Below are 13,473 nucleotides of genomic sequence, written 5' to 3' on the forward strand. Positions count from 1 at the left end.
ATATTTCCCATATGAAATGACATACATAGAGTTTATTCGTCCTCTCACTGCATAGTTGGACAGTCGCCCACAATGAAAATTTCGCAACAAAAAACATATACGTAGGTAAATAATGATTAGAAATATTTATTATTAAATAATAATAATGACAATAATAATAATAATAATAATAATAATAATGATAACATTTATATATATATATATATATATATATATATATATATATATATATATATAAAACCCTTACAGTTGCTTACAGTTTAAAAACAGCCCCTGCATACCTTTTAAAACATTAGATAGAAACAATGTTATTTATAAGTTTAAATTTCATTTTGGCGAATTCAGCTCCAATAATAATAATAATAATAATAATAATAATAATAATAATAATAATAATAATAATACAAGCACTATTAGCTACATTGGTTTTCCAACCATTACCCTATCCCGTCGTGTCGCCATTAATCTTGTAAACTCTAGTTCAATTTACTAACATTTGCACAAACATAAGTTCATTTCTCCACAATTTAAGACAAATCGTCCTTAATAACACTAAAATGAAACATTACGAAACGAATTTTTAAATCATTAAGAATACTCGAAGATATCTTCATCAAAGCCAAAAAATGGCACTTTAAATAATATTGATTATAAAAAATCGCACTTTAAATAATATTGATTATAAAATAAAATGAGAACCTTAGTCTGTATGAAGAAAATATCAACTACTAAAAAGTGCTATATTCGCTTTTGATGCTAGTTTGTCATATCATTTACCGCAATACCCAACCCTCGAAGTGAGGAGACACATGTAGTCATTTGCACACAGACATTCTATTAAAACCCTAATCACCAATCAACACTAGAAGGTCATAATAATAATATTAAATAAACTGGGGACAAGGAATTTGTTTTATTTTTTGACTCGATGTGTTTTAATACCAAACAATATAAAATCTTTAATATATATATATGGTATACTTAGGCAGCATTTTTTTTCATTCAAGCAAACATTATTAAATGCAACGGAGACACTTTTCTCGAATCCAATATTACTTATAGTAGGTTGATGAATTCTAATATCTAACGCTTCAAGAATTTGTAATTTTTTAATAGTTTTAATACTTTGATATAAAAAAGAATATACGGAAAATCGAAAAATTAAAAATAGAATCATAACGAAAGTGTCTCCGTTGCATTCTATAATGTTTGCTTGAATGTGTATGTATATAGAAGGTGACCCCCAAAAACGGGCCCCCACTCTAATTTGGCCCCGTTTCTTAGTGTTTTGTCCGAATGAAATGAAACTTTGGTCATAACTAGTTTATTATATTCAAAACATCACGTCAAAACACTAGGGTCTTCGGCCTTTTTTTCTCCGTTCTACAGTATATGTTCTAGATGGCCTCCATTTAGCTTTTGTTTTTTTTGGGTCACCCTATATATATATATATATATATATATATATATATATATATATATATATATATATACTATTACCGTTTTATCTGTTTGGTTACATATGTTTCAGATGTTAGACCATGTTTATGATCCAACAGCTTCGTCAGACCTTGGAGAAGTGGTTGTTAGTATTAGGAATAAGTGTTTTAGAAGAAATACGAATAAAAAGAGAGAAAAAGAGGGGGTGAGGTAGGAGATAATAAGGGGAGAGAGAGACGGCCATTGACAATATTTCAGTTTTGAAGGTTAAGATAAATTAGATTGTATTGTGTGTGGGGGGGTAGCAGATTCAGGTAGGTGTCGGTGGAGATATATGGATTGATGGAGGGGGAGGAGGAGAGAGGATGGTAAAGAAAAAGGGAGGGGGTAAGGAGAGGATGGGGGAGTTACAATTTTTAGGTTTTAAATTTTAACTGCCTTTTGCTTGTTCAGCAAGGTATATTAAGTAGATGAGAGAGAGGGGGGGGGCGAGAGGGAAAGTGAGGGAGAGCAAGAGGGAAAGAGAGAGGGATACAAAGAGTGGGACAGGGTTAGTGTAGATGTCATGTTTTTGGCAAGTATAGGGTTCATTTAAAATTTTCGTAGTCGCTATGCGTCCACTTGTTCATTTCAGTTTACAATGGGTTGTTTTTTAAATACATACGTTAACGCACGCGCAAATACGCATTCATACATATACATATGTATATTTCTACACATTCATATACAGACACATACGCACACACGCACAAATATATATATAAACAATATATATGCAGACATACATGGATCCATATGCAGATATACACACGCATACACACAACTCTTATACATATATATACACTCACAAATATATATAGACACATATACATATATATATAAATATATACACACAGCTACCTATATACATCTATGTGGAGATATAGATACATACATATACATACACACGGATCTACCCCTGTACACGTATATTCAATTATATAAATATAGATATTAATAAAAATATAAACATACATACATATATAGACATATATCCCCCACAAATATATATATATATATATATATATATATTATATATATGCATATATATATATATATATATATATACATATATATATATATACAGACATGTATATATTTATACTAAGTAAACAAGGTAAAGTTAGGATAAATAAATAATAATAAATAAATAAATAAATAAGTAAATACATGGGTGTAGTTAATAATGCGAGGTTAGGTAGACGTCTCGTTAAGTTCACATATATACGGGGTGTGCCCCTAACATGATGTTTTGAGCATATATATACATATATATAGTCCTAAGAAGCTTTGAATAAAAAAAATGCAAAAATAAAGTATGCAATTTAAATTCCCGGAAGGAAAAAATTACTTTAAGCTATCGCAGACTTAGAACCTACATAATCCGACTACTAAAAAGTTTATAATGACTAAAGAGAATTAATTAGATAACGGGGACCATCTATTATATATATATATATATATATATATATATATATATATATATATATATATATATAAAATAAAATTAAGAATTGCAATGGTTGATTTAAAAATTCTTAAAAATGTTGTTTCATTTTTTCTCCAACGCAACGAAGAAATCGAAAGAAATAAAGAAAAAACTTGTTGAAAAAAAGAAAGAAACAAGGTGAAAAGAAAGAAATAAGGCGAAGAGAAAGAAAAGAAAGGAAAAAGGTGAAGAGAAAGAACAGATGAAATGCGAGAAAGACAAGTGACAGATCCTCCCCCTCATCACTCATTTCATCTCAAAACGCCCCTTTTAATAAACGGATTCTTCTTTGTTGACACTATGATAAATTGGTATCAAATTTTAATGGAATTGAAAATGCCGGCGTCTGACATTCTTGTCCAACTTGTGCATCAAAAAGAACGTCAACGATACGTATGTCAATCCCTGAAATGTTTCCTATTTAACTCTTTGGATAACTATCGATTAAGAACTCACTCAATAACCAAATTAAATCCACCATAAAGCATTTCGATTTCTAGTTCACATTATCAATGTCTTTCTTTTGTAAATTGACTCGTTCAATATTTGTTAAAAATTTTCTTACGAGGGGCATGCAATAAGTAATGCCCCTAACCCACTTCTATTTGTCTGAGCTAGCTGAAATTTTGCATGTGCAATGATTTATATCTCTACGGACTATGTGACAAATTACAGCTCTGAATTAATTGTGGTTTCTGTTTTACAGGTGTTGGAACTGAGTCAGGTGTGAAATGGAGCCTGCTGAATGTCGAGCAGTGATCCGGTTTTTGTATTTGAAAGAACGCACACTACAGGAGACTTTTGATGAAATGAAAGAAACTTATGGTGATAATGCCCCATCATATGACCTTGTAAAACGCTGGCATCGTGTATTCAAACATGGCCGGAAGTCTGTGGAAACAGCTTCCAGACCTGGTCGCCCCCCCTTCTGCCATTGATGAGGCAACTGTTCGTCAAGTTGAGGCTGCCATTTTGGAAGATCGGCGCATTACTATTCATCAAATAGCCCAAGATGTCAAGATTAGTACAGGGTCTGTGGATTCATGACTATTTGTTTATGCATAAGGTGTCTGCAATATGGATTCCCAGGTTGCCCACACCATCCCAGAAGCGAGAACGCATCGAGGGCTCGAGGCTGAATTTGGAGATGTGCCAAGAAGATGAGTCAAAGTTTTTCAAAAGACTGATTACACAGGATGAAACTTGGGCCCATCACTATGATCCAGAGACCAAAGCCCAGTCAATGCAGTGGAAGCACTTGGACTCAACACCTCCAAAGAAGGCAAGGTCATGCTCACAGTCTTCTGGGACCAGGACGGAGTAGTGATGACAGATTTCCTGGCATAGGGTACCAAAATTACAGGAGCCTATTATGCTTCACTTTTGAGGAAATTAAGGGAAGCTATCAAAATCAAGAGGCGTGGCAAGATCAGCGAAGGTACCCTCCTCCTGCAGAACAACGCTCCGGTCCACAACTCGAATGTCGCCAGATCATAAGCACGGGCGTGTGGTTATGAAATCGTTCCCATCCTCCCTACTCTCCTGACCTTGCCCCCTCAGCCATGAAAGTATTTTTGAAAGGAAAGCGTTTTACCAGATGATGCAACCTTGATTTCTGAAGTCACGTCGTGGTTGGAGGACCAACCTGGGGTGTTCTACAAAAACGACCTCCAGAGCTGCATCAAACGATGAGAGAAATGCATAACTCTGGGTCGTTCCTATGTAAAGAAAGACTAATAACTGTGGCAAGATTCGTTGCTCTACTCCTATGGGAAGTGTGTCAGGGGCATTACTTATTGCACGCCCCTCGTATCTATTTGTTTGTTCACGCTGCGAATGTCTGGAACATTTATCCGCTATCTTATATATTCCACCTAAGGGATCTTTTAAAGATTCTTAATGTCTAAACTAAAGTAAACTCTGGGGATAGAGCATTCTACCGGATGCCAGACATTCACTCATTATCTAATATATTCCAACCGAGAGATCTTTTTAAGATTATTTTTTGTTTCATATAACATCAGTCGAAGTGCTAAAAAATTTAAAGGTCCCCTATTCTTGGGGTTAACACTTGATCTCTATATGAGCTACATGGACATTCGAATATTTTATTAACTTCACTTTTACTTTATAAACACCGAGTAAGAGTCTAGTAGATTATGTAAAACACCCGAGTGTTGATATTTTATGGTACTAAATATATTTTTAATTTTTTCTTTTGTCTTTTACGTTTTGAGTGAGAAAGATTTAATTAATTGAAAATCGTTCACAGATGTGGATGTCTTGTCTTTGCAATAGAATTTTGTACATGAAACTGATTCGTCTGATGGAATGCAAACGCCATCGTGGGTGGTTTTAGCAGATGAAATTGTAAAATTGCTTGAAAGATGTCAAACTATAGCCAATCAATAATGACATTATTTGCACACGTAATTTACACAGAAAATGAATGGAGATAGTTGAAAACTCAAGGAATAAAAGCACGTGACCTTTAGAAAATTTATTTACTTACATTTACGAAGACTTTCAGGAGAATAATTACCATATCAAATATACATATTATGTCTAACTTATTTAATGAACATGGCTAAACTAATACATACATACATACATATATACATACATACATACATACATACATACATACATACATACATATGTGCGTGTATGTTTGTATGTGTGTGCGTTGGACGATTAATCCGAATCAGGAATCGGAAAAATCGAGACATTTTGTTGTATCGGAATTGAAAAAAAAAACAAGTACATTTTTTTTTCGACGCAAAAAAAAAAAAAAAAAAATAATAATAATTTTATTGCTTTGGTTTGTTTTTTTTTCTTTAATTAATTTTCCATTGTTAATATTAATGATAAAATTATAAATAATTTTAAGCTACCAGTCAAACTAAAATGTATAGAACACTTGCGCCACAATTGTATTTTCACGTTTGAGAAAATATACATTATACACGTATTGTTACGGTAATCTATATATCTATAAAAATAAAATTGTCTGTGTGTTTGTCGTTTATACATTCATTCTGTATACTCACACTTTTATAGATTAATTCTATATACTTACTATTCCATAGTTAGCTATACCATATATTGACCCAGCAGGTCACAGGTTGTCTAGCATATATATATATATATATATATATATATATATATATAGTTTTATCGTTACACTATCAGTTTATATACGATATCTGCATACACGTTTTTTGTGAGAAAATCCTTCCCTGTCGCTATGTAAATTAATCACTGCAAAATTTTCTTAAGCTGTACATGGAGGAAACTTATTAAATGACTCTTCAGGTGCTGTAGTTTCCAGTAGCACCACAAAGTAATATACATTGAGATGAGAAATTCTTCTGCTTAAACAGAAACATAACTTGAATTGGAATGGGCGTTAACGGAAATACAGTCTAGTCTAAGTCTTTATACTAGTTCTTCGACCAAAATTTTCACAAGTTCGTGATATAATTACAAAAAATTCTCATTAAAAGCAAGTAGGTCTGACCATATCCAAGGTATACTATTAAAAACGACGTTGATATGGTTCTTTCTAAACTCTTTAACAAATACCTAACCTAATATTGCTTTCATACTGCTGGGAAATTGCGCCTGTGGTACAAGTTTACAAGAATTCTGGCGAAAGAACTGACACACTAAATTATCGCCTTATTAGACTCCGCCTTCTCTTTCCAAAATCTTTGAGTCTTTAATTAATCCAGCACTAGAAAACAACCTAATTTCTTTGTTAATACTTTGATAACGAGTTTTCTCTCGAAGCCTCCAATATTATAGAAAACCAACGAGGCAATGCGTATGCAAATAAAAGTATTTTAAGTGTGGAACTTTGCTGATCCTCATTTAATCCCGGGAAACGTCCAGTCCATTACTAGAATTTGTTTACAAACAAGCGTTTGAGCACTATACAAGTAGCGGACGGATGTTTATTTTAATAGATTTTCGGACAGATTAGTTGCGGGCATCGCTTCCGTGGTGGAGGGGTAGAACTGCCGACTGTCAACACGACGGTTCTAGGTTCGATCCTTGGCTTGGAAGAGGTGCTAGTCTAGCGGCACTGATGAGTCGTGATACAACGAAACAGGACTGTATGTCGATGACTACAAATATATATATACTAGCAAAGATACCCGTGCTTCGCACGGAGCTTTGTTGCGCACTCGGGTACCAAAATCTGTGGGCACCTTTCCAGTAAGTTGATGTTGTAAGAGCAACGATTGCATAAGGTGATTAACATTTTAACTACCTCTTGTAGTGACTGAAATTCAATCAGGAACGTTACAAAACATTTTCATCAAAAAGGAAGGTTACTTGATGTTACATAGTAAATTTTTCATTGAAGTAATTTTCAACTCTTGCTTAAATTTTTATCTTGCACATTCAATACTAAAAACTTACCACAATCAGATCATGTCAGTTTTTCCTCATATCCATTTCTCGAACTTTTCACTGAAGAGCCTCAGGGTAAACTACATTTCTGCTGCTTTGATTTGGAGCCAGAATGTAGAGTTTTTCTGAACTTCCTGTCCGGCTGATGGAGACGTAGAACATACCGTGACTGAAGCAGTCTGATGTCAAGTCTACGCCAATGGTGTTAAATGTCTGACCTTGACTTTTGTTTATGCTCATTGCAAAACACACCTTCACAGGAAATTGGAGTCTCCGGAATTTAAATGGAAGTTCTGAGTCCGATGGAACTAAGGGGATCCTTGGCAGTAGAACGGTTTCGCCTTTGTAGGGACCACAGGAAATGGTGGCCTCAAGTACATTGGTGTGCAATCTGGTGATAACACATCTGGTTCCGTTTGTTGTTTTTGGCGGTTCCAAGGATCGAAGAATCATGATTGGCGATCCAATTTTGAGATTTAAAATGTGTGGAGGCATTCCAGATATCTCCAAAGAGTTTAAAAACTCCACAGGGTAGTGAACAGCTTCATATTCATTAGTAGCCGAATCAACTGACTTGTATTGCTTTGTGTCTCCTGGAAATTCATCCATTATTGAATTGTTCAAATGATTCACATTGCTGTTTAATGGCGAAATAATAGCCCTCTCAGCAAGCCAATCCGGTGATTTTCCATTGTTTTGCAGGTCTGGGTACATTTTGTCTTTCAGTTGCTTCTGATTACCGACACATTTACCAAGCGCAGTTGGAATCTTAATTGTGTCAGGTGAAGAAGTGATAGGAAACTGACCATTACCGATTTGGAGAAGCAATTTTGAGAAGTCTGCTGCAGCTGTGTTATCAGAGATATAGGCTCTCATATTAGTAGTCAGTCTCTTCACTATAACGTGCCTCCAGAGATAGGATTGTTTCAAACTTGCATTGACAATGTTAGCCCTTGTGCCATTTTTAACCACTGGGAGGATTTGACGGAAATCACCGCAAAATAAGGTTGGAATGCCACCCATGGGATTCTTGTTTCCTGTGATGTCTTGCAGTGTTCGGTCAATTGCTTCATAAGCACTCTTGTGCGTCATTGGAGCTTCGTCTACAATGATTGCAGAGGTGTCTCTAATTACATTTGCCAAGGCTGAGTTACCAGTAATTTTGCAAACTGGCTGATCCATTCGATGAGTATCCAAGGGTACTTTAAAAGTGCTGTGAAGAGTGCGGCCACCTTGTAGTAGAGTAGCAGCAATGCCACTGAATGCTGTTGCAAGCACAATCTTTCTCATGGATCTAATCTTTGCAAGGATCAAATTGATTACAAAAGTCTTGCCCGTACCACCTGGAGCATCAAGAAACATCATGTTTTTGTTCATTTCACCTTGTGCTTCCAACATTGCCATGAATGAATTGTAAACTTCTCTTTGAGAATCGGTCAGTTTTTCTTGCATATTTTCTGCTTGTAGGGAAAGTTCTTCAAGATTATAAGTAACTTCACGTTGATACTCTCTCGCGAGTCTTTCATCTCTCCCTTGCGTTGGTGCAGGTAATCCATAGCTTGCCAATGGTTGACCGCACATAAGGAGAACTTTTTCTTCAATTAGACAAAGAGTTTTATTGTAGATGTCCTCATTAAAATCTGCTTCTGGATTGTTAACTTCTTGCCTGTATCTGTGAAGAATGTCTTCAGATATTACATCACGAAAAGCCATCCAGATCTCAAGAGGATTTCTTGGCTCACAGGCTGTTAAAATTATCACAAATAGGCTTCGCAAATTTGAAGGTGATTGAGTGGCACTTGCCTCTCCTACTGCTTGATGCAAGTGATGGTCATTTTCTAGAAGGCCTCGAGCAAGGCACGCTGCTCTGTATGTTTCAAACACCTGACCATTGTATGCTCGCAAATTTTGAAATGAAGTTGGACCAGCAACCTCATTGAGCAACAGGCGTAAGAAATAACACTCCCCTGCTTTTGGACTAATCGTGTAGATTCTCCCAATGCATGGTGCCTTCCATACATCATCATTTTCAGTACCTTCAACTTGTACCCCACGCATTCTTCTCATCCATTTCTTTGTCGATTTGTTCCAAGTGTAAAACTCAGGGACTTCTACGTATTTGAGACCCCTTGCAAAGTCATCCTCATGGCAGAGTTGAAAAAATGCTGTCAAAGTTGTGGCAGGCGGTGGACCTTGGGCTCGTTCCAGAGCAGTATCAGCTGAGAACATGACACGCTGCCCATTTTCAAGATGAACAGAAAGTTGTACAATTGGGGGGAAATGTTCATGGATGGGATGTTCCAATATCCTCCAGGCCGCCTCTGAACTGCCGACATACCTTGCATTCTGGAACTGCTGGATCTCATCCACAATGTGACTTTGTACTTGGCCTTGTTGGTTAGCTGCTCCATCAGTTCTTTTTAGTTCAAACACTGCTTGATCACATCCTTTATTCACGTATTTGAGGACATATTTGATGCTTTGGATCGAGCTGCAAATTTCTACGTTAATGTGAGCGTTGAACTGCTGAAGGAGGACCTTGTTGTACGGAACAATCCACTGGTTTGTTATTTCTTGATTAACATACCGACCATTTCTCTTCATCCTTATTGTACCAGTCTGGCCTCCATCTTCTGGTTTTCTTCGCCTGTACTTGGGGTAAGAGTCTTGGCCTTGCTCGGTACACTGAAGAAATTCTTTTGGGTATTTTTTGGAACATTTGTTGTCAATCATACATGGACAATTTGGATTAAATGGTCCACAAGGTCCATGCACCATATGTGCCATCACTTTAGCATGAAGATCAGGATCTTCCTCTTTGTCAGGGATCTCTGCAGATATGCAGAGATCCATTTTTTCTGGTAGAAGTTTGTCCTCTGGGGCCTGCCAGGTGAGGATGTGTGCATGCGGCAGTCCTCTTTTTTGATATTCAATACTGTACAGGAAAGCCCTCAGCCTGCCAAATCCTCCCTTTTTAATAAATTCAAGTAACTTTTTTAGCTTCTGCCTGAAAACCCTGGTAACAATATCTGGACGATCCTGAGGGTCTTGCCCTTGAAGACAATTTTCTGTAATTTCTGTCCACTTTGGATTTGTTGTGAACGTGATGAAGAGGTCGGCTCGGCCCATTCACCGAACATATGCCATGGCATCACTTTGACGCTCAAACATGTATCGAGGGCCTCCTGGATAAGTTGCAGGAAGTACAACTCGTTGACCAAACTGTTCTGGATTCCCATCCTCCCTAAGAATTGAATCTCTCAAGTTGCTATAATTGTCAGCTCTCAGGGTCTGTTGCTCACGCCTCAGGAACTGTAAAGGTTCTGTTTCAATCTTGCAGTACACATCCACCAGCCATTGTTGAAATAGCCTTCGGTACCAGAGAAAATAGTTTCCAGGCCGAGTCATTAAATGGTACGAATAAAATTTCTGTTGGGTAACTTTTCGCCCATTGGATGCCTTCATGTAGATGTTGTAAGATGGAGAACCATAGGGGTACATTAACGGGTACATTAAAGTATCGTAGAGGGGATGTAGTTCGGAGATCCATTTTAATGTATCATTTCTAAAACGCAAGACAATATCCCGGTTAGCTGTTGGTTCATTCTCCATTAATATTCCAATCTCATACGTTGTTGTTGGAGCATTGAATCGCCGTGGATGCTCTTCTTGCGGCCTTCGGTCTTCCCTTATGACAACTTTATGTTCTACCAAGTGTTCTTCTTCAATCCTCTCCTTTGTTGTTTTCAGCTGACAAATAAAGCTGTTGTTCTCATGTAAAAATTCAGTCAGACTTTGGAGAATGTCTCTATTGAGTCTACTGTCACGTCCCCGATTATGTAGTTCCTCTTCCAGACTATCCAAGAAGTAGACTTGAATAAACTTTGCTGTTTCATCTTCAGGTGGTAAAAGACTCCCAATCTGGTGGCAAACCTGGCCTCGAATTCTAAAAGAAGGATTCCACCCATGTACTGCCGCAATTTTGTGACCAAATGATGTCATTGCAAAACAATTGTTATAACAGCGTAGATTTTGCAGAAAATCTTTAGAGATGGGACCATTGCCGGAGAGCAAATCTTGAAGCAACTGAGGCAGTGGTGGAAAGCTATCAAGCACAACTTTGCCAGAAGAACAACAACAACCAGGGGGTTCTCCTTTAAATTTTACAGCTGAGCAATGTTGACATACTTTGTCCATTTTTCCTATATCAGCTGTAGTGAGAGAGTCATTTTTGTTGTAGAGCAATCCTTTTCTATTGCAGTGTTCTATTTCATGGTGTCTCAAAGCAGTCATTCGTTGCCTAGCTGCCTCGTTTTCTGTCAATTGCTGGGGCAAAGTCATACTCTCTCTCCATGCAGCCTCTCGTTGTTGCCCTTGGTATAGGCGAAAGCTTCGTTGGGTTTCCGATTCATTCTGATGTCGTTGAGCCACTCTCAACTGACCTTGTGTACGTCTACTTACCTCATATAATTCATTCGATCGTAATATTGCTTCTCTTTCCAGTGCATATCTTTGCCTTTCTTGAATTTCATCTTGTGATGAATTTAACCGCCTTACAGCATGTCTAGTTCTGTCAGCTTCACGTTGGGTTTCTCTTTCCAAATCTGACAGTCTTGCTCTCCTTTCTCTTTGACGTATCCTGTTAAGTTCTAGACGTCTTTCTCTATCTGAATTGTTTTCATTGGAGCGAATTGCAGCAACTCTTAGTCTATTAGCTTCCAATCTTTCCATTCTTTCTTCCTCACTTTCGTTTCTACTTCGTTTGGGTGGCATAATTTCGGTTTTAAACGGAATTGTTTAACGATATTAATGATTGTAAATTAATTAAGCGTAAAGGAAATGTATACTAACTGAAATGGACGAACTATAAATAATATTTCTGAATAGTACAATTATAAACAATTATATTGTACCTATTTACTATGCCTCCCCACGGGACAGAGTTAGACACCAGGGTCGTTTTTTAACGTGGAGAAAAGGTACAAAAATAAAAATTGTCTCAGTCGTGAAGGATTTCTCCTCCACCGAAAGAGAACAAGAAAATGAAGTGCAGCATCTGAAGAACAGATACTACACTTTGATCTTGACCAAAAGGAATGAATAAAAGCGACCTACGTGTGACTCATTACTTCCGGGTGTAAACGTCACAGTCTAAAAGTAATAATTAAAAAAAAAAGTAAATGTAAAATAAATGTAATACCAACTTAGGTTAACTAAGTAAACAGTACAATTAAAACAGTTCTATTAAAACAAATAATTACTAAGATCTAGGTAATTGTTAGTCTCATTGTTATGGTTTTAAAGAAAAAAATGTGTAAAAAAAGTTCTGCTTTTGTGAGTACGTGTATTTCTTTTAAATTACATAACCTTTTTATTTTATTAATTATATCTCTTTTAAATTTATATATTTTGTTAGTAAACTGGAAGAAATTCAGTTGAATAAAACCTTGTTCGTGTTCTTTACGTTAAACTCATATTTTTATAAAAGGTTCATCCGGTTTAAAGAAAGCGCTAAGTGTAAATAAGACTGGAAATAACTAATTCAATATATAAATAGAAAAATGAAATAAATATAAGCTTTAAGTCTTAAGATAGTAATAATCAAAATGTAATAAATTATTTGTAGTTCAAATCTATGATAAGACAGGCTTTCGAAATAGGCTCGACCAGAAAGATTAAATTGGAACGAAATTATAATCTCCGTGTCATTTTCAAAACAACCCCACAAAATTAACGATATCCTGCAGTTGGTTAAATGACAATGGCTGTAAGAAAAATGTAAAAGAAAATGCGCGTATCTGTTTATTTTGACCTGTTTTATTTAATTAAAAAAAAAAAATGGCTATAACTGGAAGAGAGCGTTATGTTTTGGGGGTTGTTTAAAAAATAGAATGGAAATAAAGTTAGTTCCGTTTTAATTGTCTTTAATTGCGGCAAGCGCTAACAAAATCGAAAAATCACTGTTTACATTCGAAATGTTAACTTTTATAGGTTTACAGGTTTGCTGACAAGGCTGGGGGTGTTTAATACAATTATTTTACTAAATTGATTTTTTTCATTTAAAAATAAAATTATTTCTTTTTTAA

Source organism: Euprymna scolopes, chromosome 13 (assembly GCF_053919585.1).
Source record: "Euprymna scolopes isolate OS-2025 chromosome 13, ASM5391958v1, whole genome shotgun sequence".
In the NCBI taxonomy this organism is placed as follows: domain Eukaryota; kingdom Metazoa; phylum Mollusca; class Cephalopoda; order Sepiida; family Sepiolidae; genus Euprymna; species Euprymna scolopes.